The following is a 23,081-nucleotide window of genomic DNA, read 5'->3' on the forward strand; positions in this document are numbered from 1 at the left end:
CGATACTTTGCCGGTATCGGCCGATACTTTCCGATACCGATACTTTCAAGTATCGGACGGTATCGCTCAACACTAATAATAAGATAAAAAAAAGTCATACTCATTACACCAGTAGGAATAAATTAGGATAAAAAAATGGACACCTTTAACCTGTTGACAGATTCTGTCATGCCAGGGCAGGGAGATGCCTGGCGTGCAACACAAAGAAAGGGGGTAAGGGAGCTGGTAAAGGGGAGCCTTGATGGTAGGGAGAGGGAGAAGATGGTGACACCTCAACACACACCTTATGCTGACACCTGCACTGCCTATCACCCTAGACGGGTTCTGCACCTCACTCGCTGTTGTTTGTGTAAGCCCTAGCTGACACTAGGTCCTAAGGTACCTTCACATGGAGCGACGCTGCAGCGATAGCGACAACGATGCCGATCGCTGCAGCGTCGCTGTTTGGTCGCTGGAGAGCTGTCACACAGACCGCTCTCCAGCGACCAACGATGCCGAGGTCCCTGGGTAACCAGGGTAAACATCGGGTTGCTAAGCGCAGGGCCGCGCTTAGTAACCCAATGTTTACCCTGGTTACCAGCGTAAAATGTAAAAAAAACAAACAGTACATACTTACATGCGTCCCCCGGCGTCCGCTTCCTGCACTGTGTGAGCGCCGGCAGTAGCAGGGCACAGCGGTGACGTCACCGCTGTGCTGTGCTTTCACTTTCACTTTACGGCGCTCAGTCAGTGTGGGAAGCGGACGCCGGGGGACGCGAATGTAAGTATGTACTGTTTGTTTTTTTTACATTTTACACTGGTAACCAGGGTAAACATCGGGTTACTAAGCGTGGCCCTGCGCTTAGCAACCCGATGTTTACCCTGGTTACCAGTGTAAAATATCGCTGGTATCGTTGCTTTTGCTGTCAAACACAACGATACACGGCGATCGGATGACCAAATAAAGTTCTGAACTTTATTCAGCGACCAGCGACATCACAGCAGGATCCTGATCGCTGCTGCGTGTCAAACTAAACGATATCGCTATCCAGGACGCTGCAACATCACGGATCGCTAGCGATATCGCTGCAAAGTCGTTTCGTGTGAAGGTACCTTTAGCCCTAGCTCATCAGCTGGGCAGCAAGACACTGATCTTACTACTGGATTAACACAACACAGGGAAAGAGACAAAGGAAACTCACAAACAAATGGAAATCCACAGGAATCAAAAGGAACACAAACAACTTATCCAAGAACTCTACAGCTTCTGCAGGATCACAGCAGCTACTCCAGGTAAGCAAGGCAGAGAATGGATAAACCTATTACTGGCATGGGAGGAAGTCAGAAGTGAGTTTAAATAGTGAAAGGGGAGTGTACCAATAAGCAGCAGCTGAGACCAAAGCCAGATGGAATTTCAGCAGACTAAAACCAAGAGCTTTTAACTCCTTCTGTCGCGAAGACTCCAAAGAGGACCTGTGAACGGCTAATCTGTGTGATCTTCTGATCCCAGGTGGACCACAGGGTGCGGCACACGTGCATCACTAAGATTATATGGAAGTATTTTTTCAATAAAAGTCATAATGGTTGACATCATATCAATATGCAAAATTAAACCTTATGTAAAGATCTAGGAGTGCTTTCTACAGTATTGATGGCTTTCACTGAATTATTTTCCTTACTGGATTTCTTCAACAATCAGATGCTGATCTAGAGATCATGTCACGGCTTCAGCGCTAACAATATTTTACATGTACAGTACATATATGCACTAAAGTAAAACAACTTCTGCACTATAAAAAATTAATCAGAATCTACTTAAAACCAAAAGTCTTTAGTGAAAAACCATGAAGGTCAGCCTATATATTTAAAAGTGATAAGGTTGTAGAAAATTCCAAAATCTATACCCCAAAGAGATATTCAGTAAACCCTGCCAACAAGAACATATCCGGATCCATCTGTGTTTTCCCAGTTGGTCTTAATAAGGCGCTAGAATTATGCAATTAGCCTTCTCTCCATTATTGCTTCCATTTTCACTAATTCCCAAGACACAGATTAAGTATTCCACTATTTATAATCACTTTGCAATTTCAATATATTGACTTCAAAAAATGACTAAATGTTATTAGTATGTATCTACATGTTTCTTTCACCCTCCACATGTAGAACATGGATAATGTAGGTCTTATTTACTGCTTGCATAGACTTTATGCTGATACATTATATCTAATATTTATAGCGTATTTTTCTCTATTTGTCTCACTTGTTTCTTTTTCATTTTGCTACCCTCATCACTATTATTTTTTATTTTATATGCAAAGCTAAGTAGTCTTACAGCGGCATGTAAAAGTTTGGGCACCCCTGGTCAAAATTACTGTTATTGTGAACATTTAAAGTGCACCTGTCACCAGGTTTGGCCAATACAAGTTACGGCCGCCCCCTTACAGGGCTTATATACAGCATTCTATAATGCTGTAGATAAGCCCCCGATCCGACCTGTATGAGAAGAAAAATAACTATTATTATACTCACCTGAGGGGTGGTCCGGTCTGATGGGTGTCACTGTTCTTGGTCTATGCAATAATAGAACAACACGGCACTCATAGTGGAGTAGGTGCTCAAGTAGGGTATCCAGCCCAACAAATCCAAATCCGAAAAAACTTGGCACTCTAGATGAATAATTATCATATGCAAAAGGTTTATTGATGTGCATCCATAAAGGCAAGTCGAACGTTTTCGGTCCACATCCGGACCTTCATCAGAACAAATATAAGAGATACTAGATGGTGGCCTGATTCTAACGCATCGGGTATTCTAGAATATGCATGTCCACGTAGTATATTGCCCAGCCACGTATTATATTGCCCAGTCACGTAGTATATTGCCCAGTCACGTAGTATATTGCCCAGCCACGTAGTATATTGCCCAGCCACGTAGTATATTGCCCAGCCATGTAGTATATTGTCCAGGCACGTAGTATATTGCCAAGTCACGTAGTATATTGCCCAGTGATGTAGTATATTGCCCAGCGACGTAGTATATTGCTCAGCGCCGTAGTATATTGCCCAATTATGTAGTATATTGCCCAGGGACGTAGTATATTGCCCAGTTACGTAGTATATTGCCCAGTGACGTAGTATACAGCACAGAGCCACGTAGTATATTGCACAGCGAAGTAGTATACAGCACAGAGCCACGTAGTATATTGGCCAGTCACGTAGTATATTGCCCAGCCACGTTTGTCACAGGTTAAAAAATAAACATATACTCACCTTTCCGAGAGCCCCTTGTAGTCCACGGTAGCTTCCGGTCCCAGGGTTGGTCTGAGCGCAAGACCAGTCATGACGTCGCAGTCACATGACCATGTAGCAATCACATGACTGTGACGTCATGTCAGGTCCTTTCCGCGCAGGCGCGCAGGACTTGTGATAACATCGCGGTCACATGACCGTGACGTCATGGCAGGTCCTTCTGCCATACCATCTTTGCCACCGCAACCTGCAATGGAAGATGGCGGGCGGCGCGAGCGGCTCAGCGGACTACAGAGGGTGAGTATAGCAGGTTTTTTTTTCATTTATTATTTTTAACATTACATTTTGTACTATTGATGCCGCATAGGCAGCGTCAATAGTACAAAGTTGGGGACACACAGGGTTAAAAGCGGCGGTAACGGAGTGTGTTACCCGTGGCATAACGCGGTCCGTTACCCCCGGCATTAACCCTGTGTGAGCGGTGACCGGAGGGGTGTATGCGGGCGCCGGGCAGTGAGTGCGGGGAGTAAGGAGCGGCCATTTTTTTCCGGACTGTGCGTGTTGCTGATTGGTCGCGGCAGCCATGACAGGCAGCTGGCGAGACCAATCAGCGAACGAATAACCGCGACAGACAGACAGACAGAAGGACAGACGGAAGTACCCTTAGACAATTATATAGTAGATGGTGCAGGGAGAATCCTGTCTATAAATTCCAATATTGGTAAGGTAGCCTGGATGCAGCAAGAAGTCCAGTCCATGTAGGCGCACGGGTAATGCGACCGGAGTCGCTGGGTAAATGGTGCTGTTCTTGGTCAGGCGCCTCCCTTCTTATTGCGATGCCGCCCTCCTGCTTGCTTTGTGTGGATGACGCGTCCCTGCATTATCCAAACAGGTTCCCAGAATTTCGCTCCTATGCGGGTGTACTTATCTGCACTGTTGAGGGCAGAGCAAAGTCCTGCAGTGCACAGACGCTGGGCCTCTCTGACCTTTCCCGATGCCTGCGTACTGCATTACTTTGCTCTGCCCTCAACAAGGCAAATAAGTATGCCTGCACAAGGACGCGTCATCCACATGAAGCAAGCAGGAGGAAGGGGTTCATAAGAAGATGGGAGGCACCGGACCAAGAAGAACGACACCCATCGGACCGGACCGCCCCCCCCAGGTGAGTATAATAAAAGTTATTTTATTTTCTTCTCTTACAAGTTAGATCGGGGCTTATATACAGCATTATAGAATGCTGTATATAAGCCCTGAAATAGGGTGGCTATAACTCGTATCGGCCAAACCTGGTGACAGGTTCCATTTAAGCAAGTTTAAGATGTAATGATCTCCAAAAGGCCTAAAGTTAAAAATTACACATTTCCTTTGTACTTTATGCAAAAAATATATATTTCATCTTTTACATTTTAAAAATTATATAAAGGAAAATGGGCTTGTCATGACTTGGATGTTGGGTGACACAGGACCAGGGGATCCTTTCCTGTCCCTAACACTAGGGGGCGACCTAGCTCACCCTGTTCCCCAGTTACTTCTAAAGGTGAAGATGCCAGTGCCATGTCCCTTGCCTTGTCTCCTCAATCTGCCCTCCGTCTGTTCCCTTTTCCCACCCAGAGAAGAGGGAAGCAGCTGTGCACCACAGTACACCAACCAGACGAACAAGACAACAGGAACAGTGCCAAGCAACAGTCACTGATAAACCCACCAAATGCCTTCTCATATAACCACCAAACAACTATCCTCCCAGCCATGCATTATAAGCTATCTCTGACAATGTGTGTCAGTCAGGACCCAGATTATATAGGAGGTAGGAGTGGCTAGCTGTGCACAGCTGAAAGCAAAAACTCCCAGAGCCCCGAACATGGCCAATTAACCCCTGTACTGCAAAATAAATTTACACCATTTAAAAAGAAGGTGAAGTGCTTATTTTCAGTGAAGGAGTAGGAGCAAGCAGACCCTGTGGTCTTCTGGCTCCTCTGTTGCGGTAACCCGTGACAGTATTCCCCCTTCTACGAGGGACCTCCAGAACCTCAGGACCGGGTTTATCAGGGTGTGCCACATGAAAAGAATTGATCACTCTGGCAACCTGGATGTCAAATGCTGGTACCCACATCCTCTCCTCAGGACCGTATCCCCTCCAATAACACATATCCTAGAAAAGGGATCTCCTCAACTGAGAACATACATTTTACCGTTATTTGTAAGACCTGCCTGACATATACCTGATGTGACTCAAGGTCAAGTGAAAAAATTAATATGTCATCAAGGTAGATTGCCAAAAATCTACCTACCAGGTGACTAAAGATGTAATTTACAAAGTGCTGAAAGACGGCGGGTGAGTTTGGCAACCAAAATGGCATCACCAAGTTCATAGTGTCCCTCAGGCATATTGAAAGCTGTTTTGCACTCATCCACCTATTTAATACAAATGGGATTATACACCCCCTTGAGGTCCAGTTTTGAAAACCATTCGGTCCTACAATCTGATTAAATAGGTCCAGGAAGAGAGGGAGGGGATATGGATCCCAGACTGGGATCAGATTGAGTTTACAGAAATCTAGGCATTAGCGTAACCCCCATCTTTCTTCTTTACAAAGACAAACCCTGCAGAAATGGGGATGAGGATGGTCTGATATGACCCTCTGCCAAACTTTCCACGATATAGTCCTTCATTGCTTGCCTCTCTGGACCAGAGATATTATACAGTCTGCTCTCAGGCAGCTTGGCCCCAGGAACAAGATTAATGGTGCAGTCATAAGGATGATGGGGAGGAAGTTCTTGGGACCCCTGCTCCGAGAACACATCCCCAAAGTCAGACAGGTATTTAGGCACAGACTTGGTATCCACCCTAGCAAGCCGGGTATCCAAGCAGTGTCCTTGACAATACTCACTCCACTTTACCACTTCCTAAGTTATACAATCTATCACAGGATTGTGCAGAGTGAGCCAAGGAAGTCCAAGAACCACAGGAGAGGGCAGACCCTCTAGCACATTACAGTCTATTACTTCAGGGTGCATAGCCCCTAGCTGAAGAGGCAAACCTTGGATGAACACAGTGGACATGGTGTATATGGACTTTTCAAAAACTTTTGAATCAGTGCCACACCAAAAAAGGTTGATACATAAAATGAGAACAATGGGGATAGGGGAAAATATGTGTAAATGGCTCAGGCATAGCAAACGAAGGGTGGTTATTAATGGAGCACACTCGGATTGGGTCACAGTTAGCAGTGGGGTACTGTTACGGCTGGCGGAACGCACCGAGTAAATATATGAGTTGTTATAGGTGCGTTCACAGTCCGGGGTCCACCGTGCAGGAGAGAAGCCTGCTGATAGAGAAATGGCGGCCCTATATGGCGGTACAATGTCAGATTAGACCGGAGTTCCGTCACTTGGTCAGTATCAGCACGAACCCTGTTGCTTCACAGACTCATGAAATAATTAGTGGGACTAAAACCCTAACTAAGATTGTGCTTGCTCTGGAACTCTTCTGTGCTAACCGCACACATGAAGGAACCAGATGCTAAGCCAAGCAACTAATTGCCCCCACTGACACTAACTGCCTGCCTATGTAATTTCCCACAGCTAACGGACACTCTCCACATGTAGCCTGAGTGGCAGAGTATTACTGGCGACAAGCACAAAACACAAATGATGCTAGCGCATGGCCGTGTGGCCATGCAAACCTTTTATAGCTGCAGCAACTTCAGGACCTTCCTAGAGGACCAGTGGGAGCTGCTACAGGACCTGAGCATCTGACCCCCGACCTCCAATGAGAGGTCCTCCCTTGTGCATGCTCAGAAGGGGAAAAGCAGGACTTAGTCCCAGAGATGTCTGCTCGCGGCTGACCAGTACTGGCTAAAATGGCTAAGCCTGGAAGAGCAGCAGTAACCAAGCACAGAGTATCTGCCTGAGCCAGACACTGGGACCACATCTGCACTGAGCTGGAGAAGAATGGGGAACCGCAGCGGAGGTAGTTCGAGATTCCCCCTGTGCAGCGGTGGGAACTCGACACCTAACAGGTACCACAGGGGTCAGTATTGGGTCCTCTTCTTTTTAACATATTTATTAATGCCCTTGTAGGGGGCATACAGAGTAGTATTTCAATATTTGCAGATGACACTAAACTCTGCAGAGTAATCAATACAGAGGAGGACAATTTTATATTACAGGAGGATTTATGTAAACTAGAAGCTTAAGTTGATAAATGGCAAATGAGCTTTATTCGGGATAAATGTAGGGTCATGCACTTGGGCAGAAGAAATAAGATGTATAATTATGTGCTTAATTCTAAAACACTGGGCAAAACCGTCAATGAAAAAGACCTGGGTGTATGGGTGGACGACAAACTCATATTTAGTGGCCAGTGTCAGGCAGCTGCTACAAAGGCAAATAAAATAATGGGATGCATTAAAAGAGGCATAGATGCTCATGAGGAGAACATAATTTTACCTCTATACAAGTCACTAGTTCAACCGCACTTAGAATACTGTGTACAGTTATGGTCTCCGGTGTATAAGAAAGACATAGCTGAACTGGAGCGGGTGCAGAGAAGAGCGACCAAGGTTATTAGAGGACTGGGGGGTCTGCAATACCAAGATAGATTATTACACTTGGGGTTATTTAGTTTGGAAGTGGGGCGGGGTTTAACTTGATCAACACATTCATCCAGGTTCGGGGCCTCATTCCACATACACTGTCCAGACCCATACGCATGATTGCCATCGACTCTGCCCCTATGAGACAGGGGTATTTACATAGTAACATAGTTAGTAAGGTTGAAGGAAAACTTTAGGTTCATCTAGCTCAACCCATAGCCTAACCTCACATGCCCTAACATGTTGATCCAGAGGAAGTAAAAAAAACCCATGTGGCAAACAGCAAGCTTCACATTGGGGAAAAAAATTCCTTCTTGACTCCACAAAAGGCAATCAGACTAGTTCCCTGGATCAACGCAATATCAAGGAAACTAGTGTATATAACCTGTAACATTATACTTTTCAAGAAAGACATCCAGTCCCCTCTTAAATTTTAGTAGTGAATCACTCATTACAACATCATACAGCAGAGAGTTCCATAGTCTCACTGCTCTTACAGTAAAGAATCTGCATCTGTTATTATGATTAAACCTTCTTTCCTCCAGACGTAGAGGCTGTTCTCTTGTCCCTGTCTCAGGTCTATGAGTAAAAAGGTTATCAGAAAGGTCTTTGTACTGTCCCCTCATATATTTGGGGACAATACTACAATACGTATCAATACGCCCCCCGAAGAAGGCAAGCGCCGAAATGTGCGTAGGGAGTCTGAGCCCATATAGGGATGAGGAGCCCTTAATGTAACCTGTTTTACCTACTCAAATGGGCGAGTGTGATATTATTCTACTGGCACTTCCTGCACTTTGTAGCTACATTGCGGATTTATGCACTTCTCAGCAACACTGCTGTATTGATTAATGTTCTTATAGCGCTGTTTGCACTATTGCACTTTATATATGTATATTTGTGTTTCAATTGCATACAGATTATAGTGTTTTATGGCGATTCTGACTTAATGTTAGATGGACAGCACTATTGCATTTTTGCACATATTAAATTTTTAACACCGCTGCATTTTTTTTGTAATCTTGCATTTAACAAAAAAAAATTTTGCACAAAATCATTTTGCACTCTAGCACTTTTGTAGTATTGTTACACCACATAAAGTTGGATTATATTTTTTTACATATTTTGTGGTTGTTACACTTTATTATTGTATATAGTGCTTCTATTGATACTTTGATTTTAGTTGCATTATTGCATGACATTAATTTTTGCAATTTTTTGCACAATTTTTGTTTTGCGCAAGGCACTTTCCTGAGCAGTGTTATTATATTTATAAAATAATCCTAATTTCTATAGGTATATTTTTTATGAGTAGTGCTATGATATATCGTATTGGAGTGTACGTTATTATATATATATAAAAAAAAATATATATTATTTGGGTGTCCTATCAAATTATTATATTGTTCTCTTTTTATCAGCTATATTTTGTAAACATATTATTTTTTATGCTTTGTATTATTTTCAATAAATATATAGGTTTATATTGTCTTTTTGCACTTTTTTATTGGGAGGATTTTGTTTTTACATACTAAACTAAGCAACAGTCACTGATAAACCCACCAAACGCCTTCTCATATAACAACCAAACAACTATCCTCCCAGCTATGCAGCATAAGCTAACTCTGATGATGTGTGTCAGTCAGGACCCAGATTATAGAGGAGATAAGAGTGTCTAACCATGCTCAGCTGTGAGCGCAGACTCCCAGAGCTCCCAACATTGTCGATTAAGACCTGTACTGCCGAAACAAATTTACACCATTTAAAATTAAAAAGAAGGTGAAGTGCTTGTTTTTAGCGCAGGAGTAAGAGCAATCAGATGCTGCAGTCTTCTGGCTCCTATCTGTCACGGTATCTCCATGACAGGGCCAATGCAAATTTTTGGGCTCCCTGCATCGTTGGTATCTAGTAGCACCCTCTTTTAAAAGTATCACAGCTCAGAAATGCTATTTGTAGCTAGACAAAAGTCTTTCAAATTTTGTTATTCTCATCAATTCTTCCTTGGAAAATTTTTCTAGTTCCGTGGGATTCCTGTTGTCTTGCATGCACTGCTTTAGTCACAGATTTTCAATGATGTTTAGATCAGGGGACTTTTAAGGCCTTCGTAAAACCTTCAGCTTGCGCCTTTTGACATAGTATATTGAAGATTCTGACGTGTTTAGGATCATTATCCATTTGTAGAAGCCATCCTCTTTTCAACTTCAGCTTTTTTACAGATGGTATTATGTTTGCATTAACAATTTGTTGAAATTTCATTGAATCAGTTCTTCCCTCTACTTGTGAAATTTCCCCCGTACCATTGGCTGCAACACAACCCCAAAGCATGATTGAGCCACCCCCATGCTTAATGGCTGGAGAGTTGTTCTTTTTCTGAAATTCTGTGCCCTCTTTTCTCTACATAAACCTTTGATCATTGTGGCCAAAGAGTTCTATTTTAACTTAATCAGCCCACAGGACTTGTTTCCAAAATGAATCATGCTTGATTAGATGATATTTTGCATACATCTGAAGCTGAATTTTATGGCGAGGATGCAGGAGAGGTTTTCTTCTGATGACTCTTCCATGAAGGCCATATTTTTGAATATGTCTCTGACCAGTAGAACTATGTACCACAACTCCAGAATCTTCTAAATCTTTCTGCTGGTCTTTTGCAGTCAAGTGGTGGTTCTGATTTGCCTCTAGCAATCCTACGAGCAACTCTCACTGAAATTTACTTTGGCCTTCCAGACCTTATTTTGATCTCCACTGTCCCTGTTAACTGCCATTTCCTAATTACATTATGGGGAATGTATTAGAAAAAGCTTGAAGATTGTGATGACGAGCCCACGAGAGTAGAACAAAAGAAAAAGATTTTGGGAGCATCAAAGATTACATGTAAGAAGGTATCAGGAGATCAGACACGTATTCAGAGGACAGATTAGAGACTGCCTTTTATGCCATTGTTAATATTTTGAACTGAATGCTCTGTGTAAATGGTAGTCAGGTAAGGTTTAACCCCTTCATCACTTTGTATGTATCCATATGTCCAGGTTAGTAAGTACCTCCTGACCTTGGACGTATGGATATGTCAATTTTGCATGCACAGGAGCTGTGCATGAGCGATCACTGCAGGATGATCAGCTTACATGACATCTGACACCTGGCACTTTTTGCCTGGAATGGTGCCCACACCGCACCTCACAATTTAACCCTCTATTTGCTGTGATCAATATAGATTGCAGAATTTAGAAGGCAGGCAGAGGGAGAGGGCTCCCTCTGCTCTCCGAACAGTGCCCCTGTGATGTAATCGCGAGGGGCCATTCGTTGCCATTGTGACCCAATGTCATCATGGTCACCAGGCTCTAGCAAATTAGTTAGATAGTGCACACTGAATTATCGAACTAACTAGTGTCTGCAGCACTGACAGGTTTTAAAGGTAATCTGTCACCTCATTTTGCCGCTATAAACTGCGGCCACCGCCATTAGGGGCTTATCTACAGCTACAGCATTCTGTACTGCTGTAGATAAGCCCCTGATGTAACCTGAAAGGTAAGAAAAATAAATTATATTATACTCACCTGGGGCATTCCCAGTTCTTTTCGGGTTTGATTGGCATCGCAGATCCGGGTCTGGCGCCTGCCATTTTCATGCGATGACATCCTTTTCCTTGTTTCTGTTGCGGTTCCTTTTGTGAAGCACCTGGGGGTTTGAGGTGCTCACCACACATCAAGATACTTTCCTTGAGGGGTCTAGTTTCCAAAATTGGGTCATTTGTTGGGGGTATGCACTGTTTTAGCACATCAGGGGCTCTCCAGTTTTTAGCTTGGTGTCACTTTTGGGTATTCTCTGTCATATAGACTTCTCAAAGGCACTTCAAATGTGATCCATAAAAATTAGTTTTGTAAATTTTGTTGGAAAAATGAGATATCACTGGTCAACTTTTAACCCTTCTAACTTACTAACAAAAAAAAATGTTTAAAAAATGTGCTGATGTAATCTAGACATGTTATTAATTAACTATTTTGTGTGACATAATTCTCTGGTTTAAGGGCATAAAAATTAAAGGTTTGAAAATTGCAAAAGTTTCCAAATTTTCGCCAAATTTCCGATTTTGTTCACAAATAACTGCACGTCTTGTCAAAAATTTTTTTACCACTATCATGAAGTACAATATGTCACGAAACAACACTACCAGAATCAGTAGGATCTGTTAAAACATTGCAAAGTTATTACCACATAAAGTGGCAATTGTCAGAATTGTAAAATTTGGTTATGAATGTGAAAACAGACTTAGGGTGTGAAGAGGTTAATAGAGGAGTGGTGAGAGTAGAGCAGTGGATTTACTCGGCAGCAAAATTGTAGGCTGCACTAGTCTTAGATGGGAGGCCACAGAGAACGATGTTGCAGTAGTAAAGTATGGAGAAGATGAGAGCATGGACCAGCATTTTTATGATTCAAGTCAACAAAAGGAGGCAAGTGGTAGTAAGGCTTGGACTTGTGGTTTGAAGGATAGAGCATAGGCAAATATTATTCCAAGGTAAAAGACCTGTAAGAAAAGGGTTAGTAAGGAGTCATTCATCAGTATTGATAGACCTGGTGGGGGATTACGTGAGATGGCATTAGGAATACACAGGTCTACAAAAAAATATTTTTTTAAATCGTTGGAGGTGACTTTGTACTTTTCTGAATCGTCTTTCTGTCCTGATTTTACACCTGTATATAGTTTTTCCATAGCACGTATAGTTTCCATGAAGCAGCATCATTATTATAAGGTATAGGAAATATACTGGCGACATTAAGATAACAGTAATCTACATATCAGAGAAAAATTATTCACCTTACAAAACAGTTTTTATTGAACCAAAATAAATTTTACATGCAAAATAGAAACCAAAATATGAGCAGAAATTAAAAGTGCTTGACATTAGACTGTCATTGATCCGATTTTTCAGGGTTGTGCCCATATATCATTCAACAGTAGTCTGCCATCATTGAGTCATTCCAGAAATCATGGTAGCGGTGTTCCATTAGTTTAATGTCCTGGTGAAACTGCTCACCTTGTTCATTGCTTACATCTTCAAGATTGTGAGGGAAGAAAGTGTGAGTGCAAAAACTGCATTTTGAGAGACATGCGACATCCAAAACACTGGTATGCATTTAGCAGTTCCTCAACACCTTCAACATATTCTGGAGATTTTTCTTTTTCTAAGAAATTTTCACAGATCCACTTGAAGCTTTTCCAAGGTGTCAGTTCCTTATCATTTAGAGTTCCTTCAAACACATCATCCCTCATAAGCTGTCTGATCTGAGGACCAACAAATACTTCTTCCTTCAGTTTTGCTGGTGAAATGCTGGAGAATTTCTGTGAAATGTACTGGAACCCTTGTGAATTTGTCTTTGCCATCTAGAACCCTTGTGAATTTTTTTTGCCATGGCTTTCACAAAGTTTTTAATCAATCCCAATTTTACATGTAGTTAAGGAAGAAAGATTTTTGTTGGAGCAACAAAAGGATTATTCTGAACCTTGTCTCTACCTGGAACATAGATGTTTCCTCTGTCCCCAATCACGGCAAACCTAATGCTCTACTGTATTTCTACTGTCACATAAACACAAGAAGCAACAATATTTTGTGAAACCTCATTGCATTCCCATTAGCAGACCAACCACTTTCAAATCTCCACAGATATGCCATTGATGATGCTTATATTGTATAGCATTCGAAACAACTGACAAATTTTCATAATTTTCCTTTAGATGACATGAGTGAGCAAAAGGGATTGAAGGTTTCATATTTCCATTGTGAAGAAGCACTGCTTTCAAACTTCTCTGGGATGAGTCAATAAACAATCGCCAATCTGCAACAAAATACTCTTGACCCGGTTCTTCAAAGAGGCCATTCACATTGTTACAGTACACCATTGGTCCATCAACTGTGAAAAATTGTGTTAAAGTGTTACTTATGTTTCGGTAATAACACACTTTGACATCATCATGAAGGAGATTCTTCTGTTTCAACCTACATGCAATAAGTTCAGCTTTATCTTTTGACAATGAAAGGTCTCTGATGAGATCATTTAATTAATGTTGAGTAAAGCATTCTAGCTGATCGGCTGCTCCATCAGGTACATACTCATCTTGACTTGAGGTCTCTATGTCTTCGCCAGTAGCTTCAGCTCCATGGTCTCTATATTTTACTTCATTTTCATCCAATCCAGACAACGGTGGTACAGGAACTGGCAAGGTACCATCATGTGGAACTGGCCTAATCGCAGATTCACGTTCAGGGTAATTAATCTTATGTTTGTTCTTTGTAGAAAAGCCCTTCAGTTCAGACAAAATAAAAGTAGCAGTCATCACTATGATTTTTGGGTTCTCTCCAAATCGTGGGAACAGCAAATGGCATAGCCACTTTCCTCATATTCAACAAGTCACAAAGACCATTTGAACAACTTGAGCATATCACATGAGGGGCCAAGTTTTTGCCTTGATCACCAAGTGGACACTTAAAGTACATCTGGTACATCTCGATATCATGAGTGATTGGATGTACTTGGACTTTTGGTGTAAAAGAACCACATACATAGCAGAATCTGTTCGGATGATTGATACACTGTCTGGGCAATTTTCTCTTTTAAATCAGATCAAACAGTAGAGTAAGTTCAGTTCAATGGTGGTGAGAAATTCCAAAAAAATTGCGATGAGCCGACCGACTATATGTAGATCTTTCCCCAGAGATGACAGAGGCAGCTTGTATTTAGAACTGATTTTACTGGAGGTAATCTGGTAGATAACTATATATAGTTGTGAGGTAAATGGGTCAGCCTATTCCTTACAGATGAACATTTGCAGACAGGCAGTTTCTCAGTGTGATATTGGCTGCTTGCAGGTTCTCTCTCTGTGGAGACCCTCATTCAGTTACACCTCAGTGGCTGAGCTGTTTTCTTCCCTCTGAGGCGACTTGCCCTCCCAGAAATGCCGTGAAACTCCTCTCACAATGGCGGCTGTCCACTGCCTTCCCTTCTATCTCCCTGTGGTGGGGCTCAGATCCCTGTAGATGCCTGTCTCCTGTCAGAGTCTCACATACTTCTATTTCAGAAAAAACAAACATCAAACTCCATAGAAACAGACATATTACCTTTGCTGATGATTTTTTTGTGTTGACCACTGTTATTAGTTCAATTTTGTCCATGTTGAGTTTTAAAAAGGAGAAAAGTATATAGAATGAGGTATATACTACAGTCATATGAAAAACTAATTACACCCTCTTTGTATTTTACATCTTTACTTATCAGGACATAATAAAAAAAATCTGAGATTTAGAGAGTTTTAAAATTAGGTAAATGCAACCTCAGACAGCAATACACAAGTTTCACTGAGTCATATACTGTGCAATTCTTCGTGAAATTGCAAAATTGACAACAACTACTTCTCAGACTCTAAAGGCCTCAACATGTTGATTGTTCAAGTTTATGACTGTATACTGTAGTTAGAAAAAGATTGAAACATTTTGGTTTGTTTGGAGAGTAAGCAGGTAAGAAAACCCTACTCTTTCTAAAAAGAACATGGCAGCTTAGCTAAAGTTTGCAAAGTTTGTAAAAAACCCAAAGACAACAAATGACAACAAAAATTCATACCAACTATCAAGCATGATGATGGAGGGGGTGATGATTAGTGTTGAGCATTCCGATACCGCAAGTATCGGGTATCGGCCGATACTTGCGGTATCGGAATTCCGATACCGAGATCAGATACTTTTGTGGTATCGGGAATCGGAAGTTCCCAGTGTATGGTTCCCAGGGTCTGAAGGAGAGGAAACTCTCCTTCAGGCCCTGGGATCCATATCCATGTAAATAATAAAGAATTAAAATAAAAAATATTGATATACTCACCTCTCCGGAGGCCCCTGGACATCACCGCTGGTAACCGGCAGCCTGCTTTGCTTAAAATGAGCGCATTCAGCACCTTCCATGACATCACGGCTTCTGATTGGTCGCGTGCCGCTCATGTGACCGCCACGCGACCAATCACAAGCCGTGACGTAATTCTCAGGTCCTAAATTCCTAATTCTAGGAATTTAGGACCTGAGAATTACGTCACGGCTTGTGATTGGTCGCATGGCGGTCACATGGGCGGCCGCGACCAATCACAAGCTGTGACGTCATCTAAGGCCCTGAACGCGCTCATTCTTAGGAAGGAAGGCTGCCGGAAAGAAGCCGAGGGTGAGTATATTCCTATTAGGTATATACTCACCCTCGGACGCGCCCTGCTTCTTTCCGGCAGCCTTCCTTCTTAAGAATGAGTGCGTGAAGGGCCTTAGATGACGTCACGGCTTGTGATTGGTCGCGGCCGCCCATGTGACCGCTCACGCGACCAATCACAAGCCGTGACGTAATTCTCAGGTCCTAAATTCCTACAATGAGGAATTTAGGACCTGAGAATTACGTCACGGCTTGTGATTGGTTGCGTGGCGGTCACATGAGCGGCACACGACCAATCAGAAGCCGTGACGTCATGGAAGGCCGTAAACGCGCTCATTTTAAGCAAAGAAGGCTGCCGGTTACCAGCAGTGATGTCCAGGGGCCTCCGGAGAGGTGAGTATATCAATATTTTTTATTTTAATTCTTTATTTTACACAGTAATATGGATCCCAGGGCCTGAAGGAGAGTTTCCTCTCCTTCAGACCCTGGGAACCATCAGAATACCTTCCGATACTTGGTGTCCCATTGACTTGTATTGGTATCAGGTATCGGTATCGGCGGTATCCGATACTTTTCGGGTATCGGCTGATACTATCCGATACCGATGCTTTCAAGTATCGGACGGTATCGCTCAACACTAGTGATGATTTGTTTTGTTTTTTTGCAGGCATTATTCCCGAGCACGTTGTGGTCATTAAGTCAACCTTGAACTCTTCTGCATATTATTTAGTGAAATGTGATGTCATCTTTTGAGAAGTTAAAGCTTGGCCAAAACTGTGCCATGACAGCGCAATGTTCTCAATTGCATTAGAAAATCTATAAGCCTGATATTAAGGTTAGTGAAGCATGAGGTGACCCAGGAGAGGGCCAGGTCTGTAATGCTAAGGTAATGCTAAGGGATTAGGGAATATGCAGTAAAATGATGTATTCAATGTTTGCAAATGCCGGGAACAGGTCTAATTGTAGTACAAATATTGTAATTTGGTTTTGGTATTTAGCTGGTTGTTGTTTTGGTTAGGCTGTGGATCAGTGGTTAGCACTGTTGCTTTGCAGCGCTGTGGTTCTGGGTTCAATTCCCACAAAGGACAAAATCTGCATGTACATTCTCCGCTTTTTGCATGGGTTTCCTCTGGGTACTCCGCTTTCCTCACACACTCCAAGACATACTGATAGGGAATTTAGATTGTGAGCCCTAATACTGACAGTGATGATTAATGTATGTGGAATATGATGAATCTATATGACCAAAGCATAATAAACGGGGCAGTTTCAGTACAGTAATGTGACTAAAAGCTAGATTTCAGCTGGTCAAAAAGTGTGTTCGATGAGAGGTGGGGGCATTTATGTACATTTTATTCTAAGTACATTTTTTCAAAGTACCCTGCAGTTAACCAAGGCAGAATCTAACGCTCATCTCTATTCTCTTCAAACAGGTATGTAGTTCATTCATCTGCTGCATATGTCATGCATGTCTCCTGTCATTTCAATTCCATCTGTACAACCATATTAATGGTATATAGTTCAGTCATCTTATTGGAGCTTGTCCCTTAAGTTGTAAGGTCATGTCACTTTCTCAAAGAGGTTTATGATCCAAGTTGGCCTGAAAACTTGTTTGTCTCTCAATGTATTTTTTCCTGCTGTCTTAGTTGATTGATTGCTAATGAATCAAATTAGTGATAGATCAAAGAGCAAACCTCCTATATATTCAGACACAGCTTGGGGATGCATTTATGTAGGGGGGCATTTATGTACATTTTAGTCTAAGTACATTTTTTCAAAGCACCCTGCAGTTAACCATGGCAGTTAGACAGCGCAGGACACAGGTAAGACATTTAAAGAAACCTATTTCTGGTACATTTGGATTGCAAAAGATATTCACCATATGTATGTGTATAATTTATATCCTGGCTGCTGCATTCACTCACATCCACCATCCTTGCACTAACTCTTTATGCTCCATCCTTATCAGCCTCTCTGTCCTCTCCTCTCCCTGCACTCATGCTCTTTTCATATTGCTAAACTGCACAGATCCATTCAGTCCCACCATCCAACGAGAGACGCTCTCACAAATCACTTAACCATCTGCTCTTTCTATATTCCTTCTCCTAGTTGCAGGAGATGTCTCTCCCAACCCTGAACCCTGATATTTTAGTAAGTTGAAATTCTCACCTACTACACTCAGAAACCTCTCTAATCTCATTAATATTCCCTGTATACCTTCTGTCACTTAATTGTGCCCTTTCGAATTCTCACTCAGTGTGTAAACTCTCCTTCATCCATGACTTCTTCCTTTCTGATTCTCTTAACCTTCTGGCTCTTACTGAAACCTGGATCCAGCATTTAGACACCACCGCTGCTGCTGGTCTTTCATATGGTGGACTACATTTCGATCATACCCCAAGATCGGACAACCGACCAGGTGGAGGCATTGATCTGCTCCTATCACTCAAATGTACCTTTCAGGTTATCCGCCAAGTACCCTCACATATCTTTTCTTCTTTTGAGGTCCACACTGTCAGACTCTATATCCCCTTCTCTATGCGAGTGGCAGCTGTGTATCATCCTCCGGGCCCATCCCATCTGTTCTTGGATCACTTTGCCACCTGGCTTCCACATTTTCTCTCCTCTGCATCTCCACCCTCTTCATGGGAGACTTTAACATCCCCATTTGTTTTCCTCCCTCCCCATCTGCCACTCACCTTTTATCTCTAACCTCCTCCTTTGGCCTTTCACAGCTTACTAACTCTCCTACACATGAAGACAGAAACTCCCTCAACCTGATCTTCTCCCGGCTCTGCTCAGTGCATGATTTTACTAACTCCCCTCTCCCACTCTCTGACCACAACCTTCTTTCATTCTCTGTCAAGAACTGTCATCCTACTCAAGAAACCCCCACTTTCCATACTTATAGAAATTAACCGTTAACCATTAGCCATTAGCACCCAGAAACTTATGAAGAATTTGCAGTCATCATTGGCCCCAATCTCCTCCATCTCATGTCCTGACTCTGCATTGAAACATTATAACAAAACACTGCAAAGTGCCCTGGATAAAGCTGCACCTCCTATACATAGAATAACTCGGCACAGATGGTGACAACCCTGGCACACGCTGCAAAAACGTTTCCTACAGCGATGCTCCAGTGTGTGCCAAACATCTGTGGAGAAAATCCAATCTGCTCTAAGATTTCATCTACTATAAGTTTATGCTTAAAACAGACAACTCTGCCTCATCACCTCACTATCCAATAAACCCAAACATCTCTTTGACACTTTTCATTCCCTACTCAAGCCAAGAGTGCAATCCCAACCACAAATCTTCGCGCTGATGATCTGGCCAATTATTTCAAAGAAAAAATTGACCATATCCAGCAGGAAATTTTCTCCCATTTCCCTCATACCATGCACTGTCCTCCCTCCCCCACTGCATCTAGCTCACTCTCTGACTTTGAACCAGTCACAGAAGAAGTGATCAGGCTGCTTGCATTCTCTTACCCTACTACCTGCACCAGTGACGCTATTCCATCACATCTCCAGTCCCTCTCTCCTGTTGTCACCACTCACCTAACAAAAATATTCAACCTCTCTCTCTCTTCCGGTATCTTTCCCTCCTCATTTAAGCATGCCATCATACAACCATTACTTAAAAAGCCATCCCTTGACTAAAACTGTGGTGTTATCTATAGACCTGTCTCAAATCTTCCCTTCTCTCTAAACTCCTGGAATGCTTGGTCCACTCCTGTCTAATCTGCTGTCTCACAGAAAACTCTCTTCTCGACCCTGACCAATCCAGTTTCCGCTCTTTACACTCTACTGAAACTTCCCTCATTAAAGTCTCTAATGATCTACTAACAACTAAATCTAATAGTCACTACTCCTTTCTAATTCTCCTGGATCTCTCTGCAGCATTCAACACTAGTTACAGCAGAGTTTTTGCTTACTTTTTTCTCTTGTAGGTTTTAATGTTTTGTGGCCAATGTGAACATGCGTTTAACTTCTGCATGTGTACCAACTCAAGTTAAGCTAAATTTTTGTGTTTTTTTCTTTGTATTGTTGCATTCTGTGCAAGCCGGGGTGTGGCCTCCCTGTTTCTGAGCTAGAGATTGTATATAAGGCTTCCCCAGTCTGGTATTTCACTGGCTGGGACCAGTCCTTTTGTCCGCCCTTATTCACACTGAGGTCAACATTGACACATGGTAAGGTTTTAATATTAGACAGTGTAGGATTGTCCCGATCAGAGTTACCTTGACACGGTGGGATGGCTTTTGTGCTATTTTTTGATCAAAAAACAGTATTACTAAAAACTTATTTAAATGCACTTTTGCTTTTTTACTTAGTTACATCAGGGATTTTGCTTACTTTTTTCTCTAGTAGATTTAGCATTCAACACTGTGGATCATCAGCTCCTCTTCTCTATCCTCCACTTCATCAGCCTCAAGGACACCGTTCTCTCTTGTTTCTCCTGCTACCTCTCTGACCACTCCTTCACTGTATCTTTTGCTGACTCCTTCTCTTCTCATCTTCCCCTTGCTGTTGGGGTTCCTCAAGAATCAGTTCTAGGTCCCCTCCTCTTCTCCTTATATACTGCCTCTATTGGACAAACAATCAGTAGATTTGTTTTCCAGTGCCAGCTCTATGCTGATGACACCCAATTATACACCTCTACTCTTGACATCATGCCCACATTATTACAAAACACCAGTGATTGTCCTCACGCCATCTCCAATATCATGTCCTCCCTCTATCTGAAACTGAACTTGTCAAAAACTGAACTACTTGTGTTTCCTTCCTCTACTGACCTACCTTTGCGCGACATTGCCATTTCCGTGTGTGGTTCCACCATTACTCTCCAGTAAGATGCCCTCTGTCTTGGGACCATACTTGATTCAGAGCTTTCATTCACCCCCCACATCCGATCACTAGCTCGCTTTTGTCATCTGCACCTCACAAACATTTCTCGAATTCGACCTTTTCTTAGTTTCGACTTTGCAAATACTCTTACTGTTGCTCTTATTCATTCTCGTCTGGACTATTGTAGCGCTAATGTAACACTCTACTAATCAGTCTCCCTCTTACCAAACTCTCCCCTCCAATCTGTCTTGAATGCTGCAGCCAGGGTCTTATTCTTCACCAACCATTACACCAATGCCTCTACCTTGTGCCAGTCGCACTGGTTACCTATCCACTCCAGAATTCAATATAAACTTATCACGCTCACTCACAAAGCACTCCATAGTTCAGCATCACTCTACATCTCCTCCCTCATCTCAGTCTACCACCCTACCCGCGCCCTTCATTCTGCTAATGACCTGAGGTTAACATCTTCAATATAATCAGAACCTCTCACTCCCATCTCCAAAACTTCTCACATGCTGCACCAATTCTTTGGAATGCACTACCCAGGATAATTTGATTAATCCCCAATACCCACAGTTTTAAGCATGCCCTAAAAATGTATTTCTTCAGACTGGCCAACTGCCTCAACACATGTATTTAACTATCCCTGTGTTGCCCATTCAATATGTTCCTCGTATCAATATCAGGAACTCTGCTGCAGACTTACAGCAGGAGTCTGAGCACATGTTCCAAGTAGACTGAGAGTGTGTGCGGAGAGCTGCGGCAAGCTTATCTGCCAGTGTGTAGGACCAGAAACATGTGACCAATGGGGGAGTGACCGGAGGCAGAGCCAGACACCGAATGGCGGCGGTGGCCGGAGATGCTGGAGAGTAGTCAGAAAGTGACTAAATCAAGTCGGGAGGTCAGCGTAGTACAAAATAGTGAGACGTAAAGGGTGGTCAGGATGTAGCAAGTAATCAGATAGCCGGAGATAGTGACGCAGTACAAATGGGGCAGGCAGACGGGAAGAAATTGTACCAAGCCAAGAGTCAGAGCCAGAAAAGGATAACAAGGACAGAGTCGCAAGGCAAATGCACAGATGAGAAAACAGACTGGGTCATACACTAAAAGGCAAACGGACAAAACAGTATGCAAGCACACCAGGGGTCAGACACACAGTCAAGAACAAATGTATCACTGATAAGGATCCCCAGACGGAGTCGGGTAAATATAGACCTCCCTAAAACAAAAGAAGGCTATGCAAAATTAACCCTGAGAGGACAGGAAAGGGAACCCTGTCCACAACCATGACAGTACCCCCCTCTTAGCGGGGGGCCACTGGACTCTCAGGCTTCTCAGGAAGCCTGGCATGAAAAGCTCAAACCAACCCATCGGCATGCACTGAACTGGCCGAGACCCAAGCCCAATCCTCTGGACCATACCCCTTCCAGTTCACCAAATACTGCAGTTTCCAGTGGACCCATTGAGAATTAATGATGCAACCCACCTCATACTCTAAATGGCCCTCCACCAACACAGGAGGAGTGACGTACGAGGAGTCTTCCTCGACCGCTCGCAATGGTTTCAAAAGGGACCTGTGAAAAACATTGGATATTTTAAAGGAGGCGGGAAGCTGCAACTTGTAGGCCACCGGATTGACGACCTCCACAATTTTATATGGTCCAATGAACTTAGGACTCAGTTTGGCCGAGGGGAGCTTGTGCTTATTATTGCGGGTGGATAACCATAACTTCCGGCCCACTAGGAACACAGAACTCGACCACCTTCTCTTGTCCGCAAAAAATTTGTACCTTCACTGGGCCTTGGTGATGTTTTGCTGAACCTCCCCCCACAGGGTCTTTAAGCATTGCACCGTACCGTCCTTTCCTGGATAACCTGAGTCCATGCGAGAAAACTCCCCAAAATGCGGGTAAAACCCATAGTTGGCCAGGAAGGGAGACATTCCCGTGGACTGACTCACACTACCGTTGAAAGCAAATTCTGCCACTGGCAACACATCACACCAGTCATCCTGTCTGGAAGAAGCCAAACATCTGAGAATTTGCTCCAGGGACTGATTCGTACACTCGGTTTGCCCATTAGACTCCAGATGGTAAGCAGAGGAAAAAGACAGTGTAATTCCCAACTTTTTACAAAAAGCCTTCCAAAACTTGGCCACAAACTGCACACCTCTGTCTGACACCACATTCATCGGCACACCATGCAGCCGAACCACATGCTGCACA

This window comes from Ranitomeya variabilis, chromosome 2 (assembly GCF_051348905.1).
Source record: "Ranitomeya variabilis isolate aRanVar5 chromosome 2, aRanVar5.hap1, whole genome shotgun sequence".
Classification (NCBI taxonomy): domain Eukaryota; kingdom Metazoa; phylum Chordata; class Amphibia; order Anura; family Dendrobatidae; genus Ranitomeya; species Ranitomeya variabilis.